Source organism: Sphaeramia orbicularis, chromosome 19 (assembly GCF_902148855.1).
Source record: "Sphaeramia orbicularis chromosome 19, fSphaOr1.1, whole genome shotgun sequence".
Classification (NCBI taxonomy): Eukaryota; Metazoa; Chordata; class Actinopteri; order Kurtiformes; family Apogonidae; genus Sphaeramia; species Sphaeramia orbicularis.
The window spans coordinates 41,415,996-41,437,275 of NC_043975.1; positions in this window are offsets into that span (position 1 = coordinate 41,415,996).

The window sequence follows — 21,280 nt, forward strand, 5'->3', positions numbered from 1 at the left end:
GCAATTTAGATTAACCAATTAACCTATTAGTGTATGTTTTTGGATTGTGGGAGGAAGCCGGAGTACCCGGAGAGAACCCACGCAGACACGGGGAGAACATGCAAACTCCACACAGAAAGGTCCCACCCCCGTCGACTGGTGTTGGAATCGAACCCAGGACCTTCTTGCTGTGAGGCACGAGTGCTAACCACTGCACCACCGTGTCGCCCTCTTCTGTCATCTGTCTGACTGTCGTCTTCTTTCAAATTTATTTATTTTTCCCAATGGTTATCACACGGGCGCGGGTCTTCCGGTACCAGGGATTTCACCGTTCTCGGTTCCACAGCGAGCAGTGCTGAAGTGTGTTGTACATTGCTTCACCGAGAGGTCTTGGCATTGGGGTGAGCCTTGAGTCCAGAGCCGAGAGCCCGAAGCCTGTAGCGTGGAGCCTGTACTGAACACGAGCCCAGAGCCTGGAGCCTGGAGCCTGGAGCCTGGAGCCTGGAGCCTGGAGCCTGGAGCCTGGAGCCTGGAGCCTGGAGCCTGGAGCCTGGAGCCTGGAGCCTGGAGCCTGGAGCCTGGAGCCTGTACTGAACACGAGCCTGGAGCCTGGAGCCTGGAACTGACCCCAAACATGGAGCCTGGAGCCCGGAGTCTTTAACTGACCCCGAGCAAGGAGCCTGGAGCCTTAAGCCCAGAGCCAGGAGACCGGACCCCGGAACTGACGCCGAGTCCGAAGCCTGGAGCCCAGAGCCTTGAGCATTGAGCCCAGAGCCTGGAGAAGACCCAGATCCATGAACCTGGAGCCCGGAGGCTAGAAATGAAAAAGAGCCCAGAGCCTGGAGCCCAGAGGCTGGAACTGACCATGAGCCCAGAGCCCAGAGCCCAGAGCCCGGAGCCCGGAGCCTGGAGCCTGAAGCCTTGAGCCCGAAGCCTGGAACTGACCCCGAGCATGTAGCCAGGAACCTGGAGCTTGGAGCCTGGAGCTGACCCCGAAACTGGAGCCTTGAGCCCGGAGCATGGAGCATGGAGCAATGAGCATGGAGCTTTGAGCCTAGAGCCTGGAGCCCGGAGCCTAAACCTGGAGACTGGAGCCCAGAGTCTTGAGTCTCAAGCCTTGAGCCCGAAGCATGGAGCCTGGAACTGAACTTGAGACTTGAGCCTTGAGCCCGGAACTGACTCCGAGGCCAGAGCCATGATCGCGGAGCCTGGACCCCGGAGCCCGGAGCCCGGAGCCCGGAGCCCGGAGCCCATAGCCCGAAGCCCTGAAATGACCCTGAACCCGGAACCTGGAGCCTGGAGCCTGGAGCCTTTAGCCTGGAACTGATAACGAGCCTGGAGCCTTGAGCGCGGAGCCTGGAACCCGGAGTCTGGAAATGACCCCGAGCCCGGAGCACTGAGCGCAGAGTCTTGAGCCTGGAGCCCAGAGCCTGTCGCGCAGAGCCTTGAGCCTGGATCCTAGAACCCGGAGCCTCGAACTGACCCCGTGACCTGAGCCTGGAGCCCGGAGCCTGGAAATGACCCCGAGCCCAGAGCCTGAAGCCTGGTTCCTGGAGACCGGGGCCTGGAACTGACACTTAGCCTGGATCCCTGAGCCTGAATCCTGGAGCCCGGAGCCTGAAACTGACCCCGAGAATGTAACCTGGAGCTTGGAGCCTTGAGCCTGGAACTGACCAAGAGCCTTGAGTCTGGAGCCTGGAACCCGGAGCATGGATCTGACCCCGAGCAAGGAGCCCTGAGATCGGAACCAGGAGCTTGGAGCCTGGAGCCTGGAGCCTTGAGCTTGGAGCACAGAGCCTGGCGCACGGAGCATAGAGCCAAGAGCCCAGACCTTAAAGACTTTAGCCCGGAGCCCAGATCCTCGAACTGACCCCGAGCCTGGAGCCATGAGCCCAGAGCATGGAGCCCGGAGCATGGAGCATGGAGCCATGAGCATGGAGTTGAGAACCTGGAGCCTGGAGCCTGGAAAATGGAACAGACCAACAACCTGGAACCTGGAGTGTGGAGCCCAGAGTTTGAAGCATGGAGCCTTGAGCCTGGAGCTACGAATCTGGTGCCTGAAGCCTGGAGCCTGGAACTTACCCCGAGCCTTAAGCCTGGAGCCTTGAGCCTTGAGCATGGAACTGACCTCGCGACTGGAGCCCTGAGCCTGGAGCCTTGAACCTTGAGCCTTGTGCCTAGAGCCCAATGCCTTTAGCCTGGAACTGACCCTGGGCCTTGAGCCAGGAGCCTTGAGTCCGGAGCATGGAACTGACCAAGAGTCTGGAACCTGGAGCCCGGAGCCTTTAGCCTTTAGCGTGGAGCCCAGATCCTGGAGCCTGGATCCTGGATCCTGGAGCCCGGAGCCTGGAACATACACTGAGCCCGGAGCCTGGATCCTGGAGCATGCAGGCTGGAGCCTGGAAATGACCCTGAGTAAGGACCCTGGAGAATTGACCCGGAGTTTGGAGCAAGGAGCCTTGAGCCTGGAGCCCGGAGCCCGGAGCCTGGAGACTTGAGCCTGGAGCCTGGAACCTTGAGCCCGGAGCCCAGAGCCTGGAGCCTGGAGACTTGAGCCCAAAGCCTGGAACAAAACACCATGCCTGGAGTCTGGAACTGATCAAGAGCTGGAGCCTTGAGCATCAAACCTGGAGGCTGGAGCTTGAAGCCTGGAGCCTGAACACTTGACCTCGGAGCCTGGAACTAAACCCCAAGCCCGGAGTCTGGAACCTATAGCTGGGAGCACGGGGTGTGGAACTGACCAAGAGCCTGGAGCCTTGAGCATCGAACCTGGAGCATGGAGCTTGGAGTCTTGAACCTTGAGACTTGCGCCTGGAGCACAGAACCTGGCGCAAGGAGCCGAGAGCACAGAACCTGGCGCAAGGAGCCTAGAGCCCAGAGCTTAAAGACTTGAGCCCGGAGACTGGAACTGACCCCAAGCCTGGAGCCTGGCGCTTGGAGAATGGAGCCGTGAACCATGAGACTGGAGCCTGGAGCCCGGAGCATGGAACTGAACCTGAGTCCGGAGCCTGGAGCCTGGAGCCTGGAGCCTGGAGCCTGGAGCCTGGAGCCTGGAGCCTGGAGACTGGAACTGACCCTGAGTCCGGAGCCTTGAGCCTGGATCCTGGAGTCCGGAGCCTCAAACTTACCCCGAGCCTGAAGCCTGAAGCCTAGATCCCAGAGATTGGGTCCTGGAACTGATACTGTGCCTGGAGCCTGGATCCCTGAGCCTTAAGCCTGGAGCCTGGATCGCGGAGCCTGGAGACCAGAGCTCGAAGCCTGGAACTGACCCTGACCCCGAAACCTGGAGCCTGGATTCCGAATTCCAGACCTTGGAGCATGGAGCCTGGAATCTGGGAACTGCAGCCCGGTGCCCAGAGCCTGGAACTGACCCTGAGCCTTGAGCCTGGTGCCTAGAGCTTGGAACTGACCACGTGCTAAGAGCCTGGAGCCGATAGCCTGGAAATGACCCCAAGCCTGGTGTCAGGAGCCCACAGCCCAGTACCCGGAGCCTGGATCTAACCCCGAGCCCGGGACCTCTAGCCTGAAGCCTTGAGCACAGAGCCTGAAAGTGATCCCGAGTCCGGAACAAGGAGTGTGGAGCCCTGAGCCTTTAGACTTGAGCCCGGAGCCTGGAGCCCAGAGAACGAAGCCTGAAGCCTGCTACTGACAGTGAGCCTTGAGCTCTGAACCCGGAACCTGGAGCCTTGAGCTCAGATCCTGGAAATGACCCTGAGCCCAGAGCCTGGAACTTGGAGCCTGGGGTCTGAGGCCTAGAGCCTGGAACTGACCACGAGCTCAGAGGCTGGAGACTGGAAATGACCCCAAGCCGGGGGCCTGGAGCCCGGAGCCTCGAGCCTTTAGCCTTCAGCCTAGAGCCTGGAGCCTGGAGCCTTGAGCCTTGAGCCTGGAGCCTGGAGCCTGGAACTGAGCCCGAGCTCGGAGCCCTAACCCGTGCCCTTGCCTCAGCCCTAACGCTAGCCCTGGAACTGAGCCCTAGCCCGGAACCCCAAACCCTGCCCTGCAACTGAGCCCAAGCATGGAGCCCCAACCCTGGCTCTGGCCTCAGCCCTAACCTTAACCGGGGTTGTGACTTTTAAAAAAATAACAAAGTCCCACACAGGCTGGAAAAAATGAAGTCCCACAGCTTCTCTTGAAGTGAAACGCTCAAAAATGACATTTTTTCATGCTCTACTCAGAAAATCAGAAAAAAACTAAAAACAATTCAGAAATAAGTGATTTATGGCTGTTTTGTCAAAGTCATGAAGTTCTGCTTGAAAAAAAAATTCCATGTCTCAAAGTGACCAAAACAGCTTCTTTTCAATGTGAAATGCTCAAAAATGACGTTTTTGCCTGCTCTGCTCAGAAAAGCAGTAAAACACTTAAAACAAGTCAGAAATAACTGGTTTATGGCTGTTTTGTATAAGTCTTATCAGATCATGAAGTTCTGCTTGAGAAAAAAACATCCTAGTCTCAATGTGACCAAAACAGCTTCTTATAGTGTGAAATGCACAAAAATGATGTTTTTTCCTCTTCTACTCAGAAAAGAAGGGAAACACGACAAACAAGTCAGAAATAAGTGTTTTATGTCTGTTTTGTTAAAATCGTATCTGGTCATGAAGTTCTGCTTGAGAAAAAAAAAAAAACAAACCTTGTCTCAATGTGACCAAAACATCTTCTTTTTTCGTGAAACGACTCAAAAATGACATTTTTGCCTGCTCTACTCAGAAAAGTAGGAAAACACTTAAAACAAGTCAGAAACAACTGGTTTATAGCTGTTTTGTATAAGTTTTATTAGATCATGAATTTCTGCTTGAGAAAAAAAAACATCCTCGTCTCAAAGTGACCAAAACAGCTTCTTTTCGCGTGAAATGCTCAAAAATGACATTTTTGCTTGCTCTACTCAAAAAAGTAGGAAAACACTACAAACAAGTCAGAAATAAGTGTTTTATGGCTGTTTTGTTAAAATCGTATCAGGTCATGAAGTTTTGCTTGAGAAAAAAAAAACCTTTTTCTCAATGTGACCAAAACAGCTTCTTTTTGCGTGAAACGCTCAAAAAAACAGTTTTTCCTCTTCTACTCAGAAAATTAGGGAAACACTAAAAACAAGTCAGAAATAAGTGTTTTATAGCTGTTTTGTTCAAATCTTATCAGGTCATGAAGTTCTTCTTGAGAAAAAACAACCTTGTTTCAATGTGACCAAAACAGTTTCTTTTTGCGCAAAACGACTCAAAAAAGAAAATTTTTTCCTCCTCTACTCAGAAAAGCATGACAACACTAAAAACAAGTCAGAAACAACTGGTTTATAGCTGTTTTGTATAAGTCTTATTAGATCATGAAGTTCTCCTTGAGAAAAAAAAACATCCTAGTCTCAAAGTGACCAACACAGCTTCGTTTCGCGTGAAAACGCTCAAAAATGACGTTTTTGCCTGCTCTACTCAGAAAAGAAGGAAAACACTAAAAACAAGTCAGAAATAAGTGTTTTATGGCTGTTTTATTAAAATCTTATCAGTTTATTGAAGTTCTTCTTGAGAAAAAACAACCTTGTCTCAATGTGACCAAAAGTGCTTCTTTTTGCATGAAACGCTCAAAAATGACATTTTTTCTTGCTCAACCCAGAAAAGTAGGGAAACACTAAAAACAAGTCAGAAATAAGTGTTTTATGGCTGTTTTGTTAAAGTCTTATTAGGTCATGAAGTTCTGCTTGAGAAAAAAAAACATCCTAGTCTTAAAGTGACCATAGAAGCTTCTTTTCGTGTGAACCACCAAAAAATGAAATGAGTCAATTTCATCTCATTCTTCATTCATTCATTCATTATCCACCGCTTATCCGGGGCCAGGTCGCGAGGGTAACAGTCTAAGCAGGGATGCCCAGACTTCCCTCTCGCCAGACACCTCCTCCAGCTCTTCCGGGGGGACCCCAAGGTGTTCCCAGGCCAGCCATCTCAGTCTTCTTTAAAATTTATTTATATTCCAAGTTGTTGTCCAAAGGGCGCTGTTCTTACAGCACCGAGGATTTCACCGTTCTCGGTTCCACAGCGAGCAGTGTTGAAGTGTGTGGTACATGGGTTCACCGAGAGGTCTGGGCATTGGGGTGAGCCTTGAGCCCAGAGCCTAGAACTGACCCCGATCCCGGAGCCTTAAGCGCAGAGTCTGAAACCTGGAGCCTGGTGCCGGGAGCCCTGAGCTTTGAGCCTGGATCCCAGAGCCTGGCCCTGGAGCCTGGAGCCTGGAGCCTGGAGCCTGGAGCCTGGAGCCCAATGCCCGGAGCCTGGAACTGACCCGAGCCTTGAGCCTGGAGCCTGGAACCCGGACCATGGAACTGACACTGAGCCCGGAAAATGGAGCCTTTAGCGCAGAGGCTGGAGCCTTGAGCTCGGAACCTGGAACTAACCCCGAGCCTGGAGTGTGGAGCTAGTGGCCTAGAGCACGGAGCCTGGAACTGACCAAGAGCTTGGAGCTTGGCACCTGGAGCACGGAGCACGGAGCACGGAGCATGGGGCGTGGAGCCTAGAGCCCAGAGCTTAAAGACTTGAACCCGGATCCCAGATCCTTGAACTGATCTTGAGCCCAGAGCCATGAACCCTGAGCCTGGAACTGACCCCGAGTACGGAACATTGAACCTGGAGCCTAGAGCCCAGAGCATGGAGCTGTGGGCCATGAGCCTGGAGCCGGGAGCCTGGAACTGACGCCGAGTCTGGAGCTTGGACCCTGAAGTCTGGAGCCTGGAAATGACCCTGTTCCTGGAGCCAAAAGTGCGGAGCCAAGAGCCGAAGCCTGGCTTCTGGAGCTCCGGGCTCAGGCTACATTCCAGGGCCAGAGTTAGGGCTCCGGGCTCTGGCTCAGTTCCAGGGTTCAGGTTAGGGCTGAGGCCAGGGTTAGGGCTCCAGGCCCAGGCTCAGTTCCAGGGCCAGGGTAAGGGCTCCAGGCTCAGGCTCAGTTCCAGGGTTAGGGTCAGGGCTCAGTTCCAGGACCAGGGTTTGGGCTTGGGCTCAGTTTAAAGGGTTATGGTCAGGGCTGAGGTCAGGGTCAGGGTTAGGGCTCTGAGCTCAGGCTCAGTTCCTGGCTCCAGGCTCAAGGCTCTAGGCTCCGGGCTCCAGGCTCCGTGCTCCAGGCTCTGGACTCTGGACTCCGGGTTCCGGGCTCCGGGCGCCGCGCTCCGCGCTCCAGGCTCCGCGTTCCTTGCTCCGGGCTCGGGGTCAGTTCCCGGTTCTAGGCTTTAGGCTCCAGGATCGACGTGAGTTCCAAGCTTCAGGCTTAGGGCTCCGGGCTCGGGGTCAGTTCCAGCCTCTGGGCTCCAGGCTCCACTCTCGTGTTCAGCTCTGGACTCTTGGCTCTGGGCTCTGGGCTCCGGGCTCCGGGCTCCGGGCTAAAGGCTCCGGGCTCCGGGCTAAAGGCTCCATGCTCCACGCTCTATGCTTTGGGTCAGTTCCAGGTTCCAAGCTCCAGGCTCCGGGCCCTTTTCTCCACGCTCTAAGCTCCAGGCACGGTGTCATTTCCAGGCTCCAGATTCCAGACTTCAGGCTCCAAACTCCGGATTCAGGGTCAGTTCCAGGTTCCGGGCTCCAGGTTCCAGGCTCAAGGCTCATGGCTCAGGGCTCCATGCTCCGTGCTCCAGGCTCCAGGCTAGGGTCACTTCCAGGCTCTGGGTTCCAGGGTTCCTGGGTTCAAGGTTCCGTAGTCGGGGTCATTTCCAGGCTCAGGGCTCATGGCTGCGGGCTTGGTGTCAGTTTCTAGGATCTGGGGTCTGGCCTCAAGTCTTAAAGCTCTGGGTTTTAGGCTCGGTGCTCCAGGCTCAGTGCTCCTTGCTCCAGGCCACTAGCTTCAGACTCCGGGCTCAGGGTTAGTTCCAGGCTCTGGGCTAAAGGTTCCAGCCTCCTCGCTAACAGCTCCTGGTTCTGGGCTCAGGGCTCTGGGCTCCAGGCTCCGGGCTTTGGGTCAGTTCCATGCTTCAGGTTCCAGGCTCCTGGCTCCAGGCTAGAGGCTTCCAGGGTAGGGGTCAGTTCCAAGCTCCAGGCTCCAGGCTCCAGGCTCCAGGCTCCAGGCTCCAGGCTCCAGGCTCCAGGCTTCAGGCTCCGGGCTCCAGGTTCCGGGCTCAGGGTCAGTTCAAGAATTCAGTCTCCGGGCTCCAGGCTCCAGGCTCCGGGCTCCAGGCTGGGGGTCATGTCCAGGCTCCAGGCTTCAGGCTCTGGGCTGCAGGCTCGGGGTCAGATCAAGGTTCCGGTCTCTGGACTCCAGGCTCCAGGCTCCGAGCTGCAGGCTCTGGGCTCCAGGCTCTGGTTTCCAGGCTAAAGGCTCCACGCATCATTCTCTGGGCTCCTGGCTCAGAGATCGGGGTCAGTTCCAGGCTCCGGCCTCCTGGTTATGGGTTCATGGTTCAAGCTCTGGGCTCCAGGCTCTGCGATCCACGATCAAGATTCCGGTCTCGAGGTAAGTTCCAGGCTCAAGGCTAAATTCTCCAGGCTGAAGGCTCACAGCTCCACGCTCCGGGTTCCAGGCTAAAGGCTCGGGGTCTGTTCCATGCTCCAGGCTCCAGGCTCAAGGCTACAGGGTCCAGGCTTCAGGCTTGGGGTCAGTTCCATGCTCCGGGCTCCAGGCTTATGCTCAATCCTCCGGGCTCAGCGTCAGTTCCAGGCTATGTGCTCCAGGCTCAAGGCTACGGGGTCCAGGCTTCAGACTCAGGGTGAGTTCCATGCTCTGGACTCAAGTCTTAAGACTCGGGGTCAGTTCCAGGCTCCAGGCCCAGGGTTCTAGGCTCCAGGCTCAAGGCTCCATGCTCAAAGTTCCGAGCTCCAGGCTCGAACCTACAGGTTCCAGGTTCTGGGCTCCAGGTTCCTGGCTCCAGGCTCCGGGCTCCAGGCAATGGGCTCCATGATCAAGGCTCCGCGCTCCGTGCTCCAGGCTTGGGGTCAGTTCCAGGCACCAGGCTCGAGGATCCAGGCTCTAAGCTCTGCACTCCAGGCTCCGAGCTCAAGGTTCCAGGCACGGGGTCATTTCCAGGCTCCGGGCTTAAGGATCTGGGCTCCAGGCTCAAGGCTATAGATCAGTTCCGGGCTCTGGCCTCAAAGCTATTAGCTCAAGGATCCAGGCTCCAGGCTCCGGCCTCCGGGCTACGGGCTCTGGGTTACTTCCAGGATCGGGGCTGCAGGCTCCGGAGTCCAGACTCCGGGCTCCGCGCAACAGGCTCCGCACTAAAGGGTCCAGGTTCGGGGTTAGTTCCAGGCTCATGGCTCTTGGCTTGGGGTAAGTTCCTTACTCCTGGTTCCAGGCTCCAGGCTCGGGTCAGTTCCAGGCTCAGGGCACCAGGCTCCAGGCTCCAGGCTTCAGACTCCGGGCTCCAGGCTCCAGGCTCCAGGCTCCAGGCTCCAGGCTCCAGGCTCCAGGCTTCAGGCTTCAGGCTCCAGGCTCAAAGCTCCGGGCTCAAGGCTGCAGGCTCCAACCTCGAGGTTAGTTCCAGGGTCCTGGCTCCAGGGCAAAGCCTCCGCGCTCAGGGTCAGTTCCAGGCTCTGGGCTCCCGGCTACGGTTTCAAGGCTCCAGGCTCAAGACTCCAGACACCAGGCTACGTGTTAATTGCTCCGGGCATGGGGTCAGTTCCAGGCGTTGGGCTCAAGGCTCCGCGCACCAGGCTCCGGGCTCCAGAATCCGGAATCGTTTTTTTTTTTCCAGGCTACAGGCTGCAGGCTAAAGGCTCAGGGCTCCAGACTCCAGGCTGCAGGCTCCAGGCTCTAGGCTCATTCCTCGGGGTCAGTTCCAGGCTCCGGGCTCCGGGCTCCGGGCTCCGGGCTCCAGGCTCAAGACTCCATGCTCAAGGCTTCAGGTTCGTGGTCACTTCCAGGCTCTGGGCTCCACGCTCCGGGCTCCAGGCTCTGGGCTCGGGGTCAGTTCACGGCTCCAGGCACCGAGTTGCTGGCTCTAGATTACAGGCTCCATGCTCCAATGTCCGGGCTTCAGTCTCCATGCTTGGGGTTAGTTTCAGGCTCTGGGCTCAAGAATTCAGTCTCAGGGTCAGTTCCAGGCTCTGGGCTCCAGGCTCTGGGCTCTGGATTCCAGGCTCCAGGCTCCAGGCTCCAGGCTCCAGGCTCTGGGCTCCGGGCTCTGTGCTCCAGGTTTGGGTTCCTGGTCAAGGTTCCAGGCTCCAGGCTCCATTCTCCAGGGTCTGGGCTTGAGGTTTGTTCAGGGCTCAGGGCTCCAGGCTCCGGGCTCAGGGTAAGTTCAAGGCCCCGGGCTCAAGGTTTAAGGCTCCAGAATACGGGCTTGGGGTTAGTTCCAGGTTCAGGGCTCCAGGCTTCAGGCTTCAGGCTCCAGGCTCCAGGCTCCAGGCTCCAGGCTCCAGGCTCTGGGTCAGTTCCAGGCTACGGGCTCCAGGCTAAAGGCTCAAGGCTCAAGGCTCAAGGCTCAAGGCTCCAGGATCCAGGCACCAGGCTCTGGACTAGAGGTCAGTTCCAGGATCCGGGCTCCAGACTCCGGGCTCTGAACTACAGGCTCCAGGCTCCATGCTCGAGGGCCCAAGTTCGGGGTCAGTTCCACGAGATCAGCCCCAAACTCCATGCTCTTACCTCGGGGTCAGTTCCAGGCTCTAGACTCAAGGTTCCAGGCTCCAGGCTCCAGGCTCGACGTCAGTTCCAAGCTCTGGGCTTAGGGCTCCAGGCTACTGGCTTTGGGCTCTGGGCTCTGGGTTCTGGGGTCTTGACTCTGAGCTCCAAGCTCCAGGCTCCGAGCCTCGGGCTCTGGGCTCATGGTCAGTTCCAGGCTCTAGGCTCCAGTCTTGGGTCCAGCTCCGGGCTCCGGGCTCCGGGCTCCGGGCTCCGGGCTCCGGGCTCCGGGCTCCGGGCTCCGGGTCAGTTCTATTCTCCGAGCTCCAGGTTCCAGGCTCTTTTCTCCACGCTCGAGGCTCCAGGCATAGGGTTATTTCCAGGCTCCAGACTTAAGGCTCCAAACTCCGGGGGACTCGGGGTCAGTTCAAGTCTCCGGGCTGCAGGCTCTAGGCTCAAGGCTCTAGGCTCAAGGCTCACAGCTCCATGCTCTGGGCTTAAGGCTCGGGGTCACTTCAAGGCTCCAGGCTTAAGGCTCCAGGTTCATGGTTCCGTATTCAGGGTCAGTTCCAGGCTGAGGGCTCATGGCTCCGGGCTCTTGGTCAGTTAGAGGATCTGGGCTCCGGGCTTGTCTTTAAGCTCTGGGCTCTAGGCTCTGCGCTCCAGTCTCCATGCTCCAGGCACCAAGCTCCAGGCCACAAGCTCAAGACTCCAGGCTCGTGTTTAGTTCCAGACTCCGGGCTCAAGGCTCCAGCTTCCACGCTAAAGCCTCCTAGTTCCGGGCTCAGGGTCCGGGCTCGTGGCCAGTTCCATGCTCTGGGTTCCAGGCTCCTGGCTCTAGGCTCAGGGTACGTTTTGGGCTCCGGGCACCGGGCTCCAGGCTCAAGGTTCCAGGCTCCAGTCTCCTGGCTCCTGGCTCTAGGCTCCAGGCTCCAGGCTCCAGGCTTATGGCTCTGGGCTCCAGGCTCCAGGCTAAGGGTCAGTTCAAGGCTCTGGTCTCAGGGTCCTGGGATCTGGGCTCAAGTCTCCAGGCTCATAGCTCCAGGCTCCAGGCTTTGCGCTCCATGCTCTGGGCTCATGGTCAGATATAGACTACAGGCTCGAGGCCCCGCGCTCCAGGTTCCAGAATCCTGGTTAGGGGTCAGTTTTAAGTTTCGGGCTCCAGGCTGAAGGCTCCAGGCTCAAGGCTCAAGGCTTCAGGCTCTGGGCTCAAGGCTCCACGCTCCTGGCTCCGGGCTCCGGGCTTCTGGCTTCTGGCTTCTGGCTTCGGGCTTCGGGTTTCGGGTTTCGGGTTTCGGGTTTCGGGTTTCGGGTTTCGGGTTTCGGGTTTCGGGCTTGGGGTCAGTTCCAGGCTCCGGGCTCCAGGCTTTGGGCCTGGTGCAATTACAGGCTCTGGTTTTGCAGGCTCCGGGATCTGGGCTCCATTCTCAAGTTTCTAGGCTTAAGGCTCCATGCTCTAGGCTCAGGGCTCCAGGCTCCAAGAAAGGGGTCAGTTCAAGGCTCCAGGTTCCAGGCTCCAGGTTCATGGTTACAGGTTCGGGGTCAGTACCAGGCTCCGGGTTCCGAGCTCAAGGCTCTGGGCTCCAGGCTCAGGCTCGGGGTCAGTTCCATTCTCCTGGCTCCAGGCTCCAGGTTCAAGGCTTGCAGTCAGTTCCAGGCTCCAGGCACTGGGCTCCAGGCTCCAGGATAAAGGCTCCGTTCTCTGGGCTCAAGGCTCCAGGATCCAAGCTCTTTACTCCAGGCTCAAGGCTCTGCGCTACCGGCTCTGGGCTCCAGGCTCCAGGCTCCAGGGTCCAGGCTCCAGGCTCCAGGGTCCGGGCTCCCGCTTACGGGCTCCAAGCTCACCCCAATGTCCAGACCTCTCGGTGAATGCATGTACCACACACCAGCACTGCTCGTGGTGGAACCGAGAACGGTGAAACTCCCGGTGCCGAAAAAAATGCGACTGTTTGATTAACATGGGGAAAAAAAAACAAAAAACGCAAGAGGTGTTAAGGCCCTCGCCCTCCCACGAGACCGCCTCCCCATGTGACCTCTGAGGTCACAGACAGTGAGAGGACACTGTATTGTGGGCTGGATCTGACATTCTGCGAGGTAACCACAGTTGTAAACTTCTGAAAACGACGGCTCAATTGTGAGGTCATCACAGCCATGCCCAACATTTGATCAAAAATGTAGGTGAGACCTTTTGATCACACGTGTGTCGATGATTTTCACCCAGTTTGGTCCAAATTGGATGTAAACCCAAGGAGGAGATGATGAAAGTATGGGGGGTGGGATTATGTAAGAAACTCATTCATTTCTAAGGCACAGTTTTGGTGTCGTCATGGCAACACAATTGTAAATAGGGGTTATACTCCTGAAAATGGCTGCTTCATTGTGAGGTCATGACAGCCACGCCCAACATTTGATCAAAAATGTAAATGGTAACTTTTGATCACACATGTGTGTAGGTGATTTTCACCAAGTTTGGTCCAAATTGGATGTAAACCCTAGGAGGAGATGATGAAAGTATGAGGGGTGGGATTTTAGAGGTGCACACTTCCACCCAATATGGCCGACTTCCTGTTGGGTTTAGGGCGGGGCCATAATGTCATTTTTTACTTGTCCTACCATGGGCTATGTCTGGACCAAGTTTCAAGTTTGCACGATGAAAAAAATTTCAGGAGGGCTCCCATTCGCATAATGTATTTTGATTTTTGAGGGGGCGCTACCGAGTCATTTTGCAATATTTTTTCTTGGCGACTTCAAATAAAAAAAAATTTCAGCAGGCTTGAATTTTTGGTCAAATAAAATTGACTTTTCTGTGAATTTTCAATGGGTGAAATTTGGGATCAAAGCAGCATAGAATAATAATAACGGAACTATGCGATTTTAATAGGCCCTCGCCGACATGTATGTCTGGGCTCGGGCCTAATAATAATAACAGAACCATGCGATTTTAATAGGCCCTCGCCGACATGTATGTCTGGGCTCGGGCCTAATGAGTGGTTTATGGCTGTTTTGTCAAAGTCGTATCAGACAATGAAGTTCTGCTTTAGAAAAAAATTCCTTTTCTCAAAGTGACCAAAAAAGGTTATTTTCATGAGAAATGCTCAGAAATCAAATTTTTGCATTTTTTCAAATCAGATAAAACATGAAAACACTAAAGAAAATTTAAAAAATGAGTGGTTTATGGCTTTTTCTTCAAAGTCTTATGACACAAAGAAGTTCTGCTTGAGAAAAAACATCCTTGTCTGAAAGTGACCAAAACTGCTTCTTGTGGTGTTAAACAGTCAAAAATCACATTTTTGCCTTTTCTAATCAGAAAAGCATGTAAAAAAAAAAAGTCAAAAATGAGTGGTTTATGTCCTTCTTGTCAAAGTCTTATCAGATAATTAAATTCTGCTTGAGAAAAAACATCCTTGTCTCAAAGTGACCAAAACAGCTTCTTTTCGTGAGAAATGCTCAAAAATGAAAATTTTCCCTTTTCTAAGCAGATAAAAAATGAAAAAACTAAAAAAAAAAAGAAATCTAACTCAATTTCTTCTTAGTCCTCTTTTATTAAAATCACATGGTTCCGTTATTAGGCCCGAGCCCAGACATACATGTCGGCGAGGGCCTATTAAAATCGGATGGTTCCGTTTTTTTTTTTTTTTTTTTTCTCTTGCCACTTTGAACAGAAATTTGACCCCCTGAACATTACAGAAAAGTCCATTTTATTTGACCAATAATTCAAGCCCGGCGAAATTTTTTTTTATTTGAAGTTGCAAAGAAGAAGTATCACAAAATGACTCGGTAGGGCCCCCTCATAAATCAAAATACATAACGTTGATGGGAGCCCTTCCCAGATTTTTTTCATTATACAAAAATGAAACTTGGTCAAGGCATAGCCCATGATAGGACAAGTAAAAAATTACACTATGGCCCCACCCTAAACCCAGCAGGAAGTCGGCCATATTGGGTGGAAGTGTGGGCCTCCAAAATCCCACCCCTCATACTTTCATCATCTCCTCCTAGGGTTTACATCCAATTTGGACAAAACTGGGTGAAAATCACCTACACACATGTGGGATCAAAAGTTATCAGCTACATTTTTTATCGAATGTTGGGCGTGGCTATGATGACCTCACAACGAAGCACCCATTGTTAGAAGTATAAAAGTGCTAATATCTCGAACACAGAATGTCAGATTAAGTTGGACCCAATGTAACATTTGTGCGGAATGACAACCTGTCACTCATATAGTTGGATCATAAAATAGCTCTCTGACGCCCACTACAGTTTTTGAACGTGAGTGAAAAAAAATTTGTGACGTTGGAAAAAAAAAATTGACACATACATCCCTCATACCAAACTGAACCAAAAAACCAATAACGACACACCCCTATTTACAACTGTGTTGCCATGACAACATCAAAACTGTACCATTCAAATGAATGGGGTTTTACTCAAGGGATGCAATTGCTGAAAAACTCTTTGTGTTCCACTAATGGTACACAGACTGAAAATTACACTGTGGAAAAGTAGAATTTTCCAGAAAGAAGAATTTTAGAAATATTGAAAAATGACTTGGCCATGCCCCCTTAAAATATGAAAATACATTGCGCGGATGGCAACCCACCCAAAAAAAATTTCAACATAGAAAGATCAAACTTGGTCCAGACATAGCCCATGGTAAGACAAGTAAAAAATTAACTTATGGTCCCGCCCTAAAGCCAATAGGAAGTTGGCCATATTGGGTGGAAGTGTGGACCTCTTAAACCCCACCCCTCATACTTTCATCATCTCCTCCTAAGGTTTACATCCAATTTGGACAAAACTGGGTGAAAATCACCTACACACATGTGGGATCAAAAGTTATCAGCTACATTTTTTATCGAATGTTGGGCGTGGCTATGATGACCTCACAACGAAGCACCCATTGTTAGAAGTATAAAAGTGCGAATATCTCGAACACAGAATGTCAGATTAAGTTGGACCCTATGTAACATTTGTGCGGAATGACAACCTGTCAATCATATAGTTGGATCGTAAAATAGCTCTCTGACGCCCACTACAGTTTTTGAACGTGAGTGAAAAAAAATTTGTGACGTAGGAAAAAAAAAATTGACACATACATCCCTCATACCAAACTGAACCAAAACACCAATAACGACACACCTCTATATACAATTGTGTTGTCATGACAACATCAAAACTGTACCATTCAAATGAATGGGGTTTTACTCAAGGGATGCAATTGCTGAAAAACTCTTTGTGTTCCACTAATGGTACACAGACTGAAAATTACACTGTGGAAAAGTAGAATTTTCCAGAAAGAAGAATTTTAGAAATATTGAAAAATGACTTGGCCATGCCCCCTTAAAATATGAAAATACATTGCGCGGATGGCAACCCACCCAAAAAAAATTTCAACGTAGAAAGATCAAACTTGGTCCAGACATAGCCCATGGTAAGACAAGTAAAAAATTAACTTATGGTCCTGCCCTAAAGCCAATAGGAAGTTGGCCATATTGGGTGGAAGTGTGGACCTCTTAAACCCCACCCCTCATACTTTCATCATCTCCTCCTAGGATTTACATCCAATTTGGACCAAACTGGGTGAAAATCACCTACACACATGTGTGATCAACAGTTGTTACCTACATTTTTGATCAAATGATGGGCGTGGTTTTGATAAGCTCGCGATTGCGCGGGCATTGTCAGAAGTATAAAACTGTGCTTTTCTCGCAGAATGTTGAATCGAGCTCATGATACAGTGTCCTCTCGCTGTCAGTGGCCTCGGTGGTTGTGTGGGGAGGCGGTCGTACGGGAGGGCGAGGGCCTATATTTTTGATTAAGTTTTGGGTGTGGCTGTGATGATCTCACAAAGAAGCAGAAATTTTTAGAGGTATAAAAGCGTGTATATCTTGAACACAGAGTGTCAGATTGAGTTGGACCCAGTGTAACATTTGTGTGGAATGAAAACCTGAACACGAGGATATGAAATTCGTATAATTGGATCGTGAAAATGGCTCTGTGACGCCCCCTAGAGTTCTTGAATGGGACAAAAAAATTTGTTTGAAATAGTCACACAAAAGTTAGCACACATATCCCTGATATCAAACTGAACAAAAAAGTCAGTGAGGAAACACTCCTATTTACAATCATGTTGCCATGACGACACTAAAACTGTGCTATAGAAATGAAAGGGTTTTTGTTAGAATCCCACCCCTCATACTTTCATCATCTCCTCCTAGGGTTTACATCCAATTTGGACCAAACTTGGTAAAAATCATCTACACACGTGTAATCAAAAGTGATCACCTACATTTTTGATTAAATGTTGGGCGTGGTTGTGATGAGGTCGCGATGAAGTGGTCATTTTCAAAATTCTAACACTGTGTTTATCTCGCAGAATATCGGATCCAGCCCACGATATGCTGTCCTCTCACTGTCGGTGTCCTCGGCGGTCACATGGGGAGGCGGTCGCATGGGAGGTAGAGGGCCTTAACACCGCTTGCGGTTTTAATTAGGCACGAGCCCAGACATACATGTCGGCGAGGGCCTAATTAAATCGCATGGTTCCGTTATTTTATTTTATTTTTTTTAGGCCCGAGCCCAGACATACATGTCAGCGAGAGCCTATTAAAATCGTATGGTTCCACTTTTATTAGGGGGTATGCCAGCATACGCGTTCCACAGTTCCAGCGGTGCTGTGGAACCCTATTGTTTTTGTACGGATTTTTATTATTAGGGGGCCAAGCCCGCGGGGACTGGGGGACGCGTATGCCAGCATACGCGTTCCACAGTTCCAGCGGTGCTGTGGAACACTATTGTTTTTGTTCAGAATTTTATTATTCATCAATATTATTAGGGGGCCAAGCCCACGGGGACTGGGGGACGCGTATGCCAGCATACGCGTTCCACAGTTCCAGCGGTGCTGTGGAACCCTATTGTTTTTGTACGGATTTTTATTCTTCTTCTTCATCAATATTATTAGGGGGCCAAGCCCGCGGGGACTGGGGGACGCGTATGCCAGCATACGCGTTCCACAGTTCCAGCGGTGCTGTGGAATCCTATTGTTTTTGTACGGATTTTTATTATTATTCATCAATATTTTTATTCTTCCATTGATAAAACTGTTACTGCAGCCTAAACCGTACATGGTACGGTGGTGCAATTTGGAGGGGTGGTCCAGACCCCTGCAGGGACCTCACACGCAAAAATGCACATATATCCACCTGCAGGGGGCGCTATAATCAAGGAAAATGCGTTTTGGTCTATAACTCCCACACCGTATGTCGCACATTCAAAAACCTTATATCCTCAGATTCCCTGAATACTACTGAATCACGTGATCTAGGCCACGCCCATTTCCGCCATGAAATTTTTCCGGCAAAATCGCGAAAATTGAAAAACATACTTCTTCGAACTCCGACTTGGGAATTGGTCCAATCTGTGTGAATTTTGACACATACGCTCTTCTCATGGACCTGATCCAACGTTATCACAAGAATTTGGTTCGGTTGAAAAATGCGCAAGTAATTAACGAACAAATTTCTGTAGCTAGCTAAAAAAATGCAAAGTGTAACATATCTCACTCAAAGTAAATGCTATCAAAATCAGGTCTTAGATCCTTAGTTGTCATGTGACTGTGAAAGTATGAGCTGAATTTGGTGAATGTTGGCCACTAGGGGGCGCTGCAAATAAAAAAAATTTATATCTCCTAAACGGCTGCACCGATTTCTACGAAATTTGGTGGGTATGATGGAGGGCCTGTCCTGAGGCCATATCTTGAAGGTGGGTGTGGCCTAAAAATGTGGGCGTGGCTTATTACAAGTTAAACAACAAACCTTTCCTACAGCTGAACTGTTCTGCTGAGGGCTGTGAAATTTCTATGGACCCTATAGAATAGGACACAGATCTACCAGAGCAAAAACTGTGGATGTACTCCACTAGGTGGCGCTGTAACGGACAAATACGCGTTTTTGCCTCTAACTTCCACATTTTAAATGACACATTCATAAACTTTACATCATTGTATTTCTTGGATAGAGATGAGTCTTCTGAAATAGGTCGCGCCCACTTCCGCTGCATATTTTTCTTTCTAAGTCGCTACATATCGAAAAAATACTTTTTTGAACTCCTACTAGGGTTTAAGCCCTATTCACGTAAAACTTTGCACAGACAATCTCCAGAGGCTTCTGATCTAAAGTTATCACAATCAGTTTGCTGCTGTAAAAAATGCGCTAGTTATAAATGAGCAAATTTTTTTGCTAACTAAAAAACACACATTGTTGCATATTTTTTTCAAAGTAAATGCTATCAGCATCAAACTTAATATACTTGTTTTAGACGTCAACCAGATGCTCTGTACCAAATTTGGCGCTAATCGGAAAATAGGGGGAGCTATAAACAGAGATACACTGAGTCACAAAAAAGTTGGTCCGATTCACACTCAAATTCGATGAGAATGATGTGGGGTCACTCCTGAGACCAGCTGTAAAGTTTAGTAATGATTGGTCAATGTGAGTGTAATCTATTCCAACTAATCCCAGTCCCACACATTCCTCCTTCCACTCTACTGGTGCATTTGTCCCATTCCAGTGAATACAGCGGCTCAGACGGTGGAATACTAACTCCAACTGTAAACCCTTATGAACGGGGCCCAGCCTCCACCAGCTCAGCCCCAAACCCACATCCTTTGGGGCTGACTTCCGTGGGCTCCGTGGGGCCTGGGGTCCGAGTGGGCGGGGAGGCTTGGCCCCCGTTCATAACTGCTCGCAGTTCTAGTTAGGGGGCCAAGCCCGCTGGAACTGTGGAACGCGTATGGGACTGGGGGACGCGTATGCCAGCATACGCGTTCCACAGTTCCAGCGGTGCTGTGGAACCCTATTGTTTTTGTACGGATTTTTATTCATCAATATTATTAGGGGGCCAAGCCCGCGGGGACTGGGGGACGCGTATGCCAGCATACGCGTTCCACAGTTCCAGCGGTGCTGTGGAACCCTATTGTTTTTGTACGGATTTTTATTATTATTAGGGGGCCAAGCCCGCGGGGACTGGGGGACGCGTACAAGCCCGCGGGGACTGGGGGACGCGTATGCCAGCATACGCGTTCCACAGTTCCAGCGGTACTGTGGAACCCTATTGTTTTTGTACGGATTTTTATTCTTCATTATTATTATTATTATTATTATTATTATTATTCTTTTTATTTTTCCGTTGATAAAACTGTTACTGCAGCCTAAACCGTACATGGTACGGTGGTGCAATTTGGAGGGTTGGTCCAGACCCCTGCAGGGACCTCAGACGCAAAAATGCACATATATTCACCAGTAGGGGGCGCTATAATCAAAGATAACGCGTTTTGGTCTATAACTCCCACACCGTATGTCGCACATTCAAAAACCTTATATCCTCGGATTCCCTGAATAGTACTAAATCACGTGAGCTAGGCCACGCCCATTTCCGCCATGACTTTTTTCCCCGTAAAATCGCGAAAACTGGAAAACCTACTTTTTCGAACTCCGACTTGGGAGTTTGTCCAATCTGCGTGAATTTTGGCACATACACTCATCTCATGCGCCTGATCTAAAGTTATTACAAGAATTTTCTTTGGTCGAAGAATGCATATTTAATTAAATAACAAATTTCTGTAGCTAGCTAAAAAAAATGCTTACTCTTACATATCTCGGTCAAAATAAATGCTATCAAATCCAGATCTTAGATCCTTGGTTCTCATGTGACTCTGAGGGTATGAGCCGAATTTGGTGGATTTTGGCCACTAGGGGGCGCTGCAAATATGGAAAATTTATATCTCTGAAACGGCTGCACCGATTTCTACAAAATTTGGTGGGTATGATGGAGGGCCTATCCTGAGGCCAGATCTTGAAGGTGGGTGTGGCTGAAAAATGTGGGCGTGGCTTATTTCAAGTTAAACAACAAACATTTCCTACAGCTGAACTGTTCTGCTGAGGGCTGTGAAATTTCTATGGACCCTATAGAATAGGACACAGATCTACCAGAGCAAAAACTGTGGATGTGCTCCACTAGGTGGCGCTATAACAGACAAATATGCGTTTTTGCCTCTAACTTCCACATTTTGAATGACACATTCATAAACTTTACATCTTTGTATTCCTTGGATAGAGATGAGTCTTTTGACATAGGCCACGCCCACTTCCACTGCACATTTTCCTTTCTAAGTTGCTAGATATTGAAAACATACTTTTTCGAACTCCTACTAGGGTTTAAGCCCCATTGTCTTCAAACTTTGCACAGACAATCTTCAGAGGCTTCTGATCTAAAGTTATCACAATCATCTTGCTGCTGTAAAAAATGTGCTAGTTATAAACGAACAATTTTTTTTGCTAGCTAAAAAACACATATTGTTGCATATCTTTCTCAAAAAAAATGCAATCCACATCAAACTTTAGTTACTTGTTTTAAAGATCAACCAGAGGCTCTGTGCCAAATTTGGTACAAATCGGAAAATAGGGGGCGCTATAAACAGAGAAATATCAAGTCACAAAAAAGTTGGTCCGATTCATACAAAATTTGGTGAGTATGATGTGGGGTCACTCCTGAGACCAGCTGTAAAGTTTGGTAATGATTGGTCAATGTGGGTGTAATTTATTACAACAAATCCCAGTCCCACACATTCCTCCTTTTGCATTCCTAATGCATTGGTCCCATTCCAGTGAATGCAGGGAATCCGGCTCCAACTGTTCCTGCAGCCTAAAGCGTACATGGTAGAGCGCTGACATTTGGAGGGTTGGTCCAGACCCCTGCACGGAACTGAGACGCAAACAATTATATATGT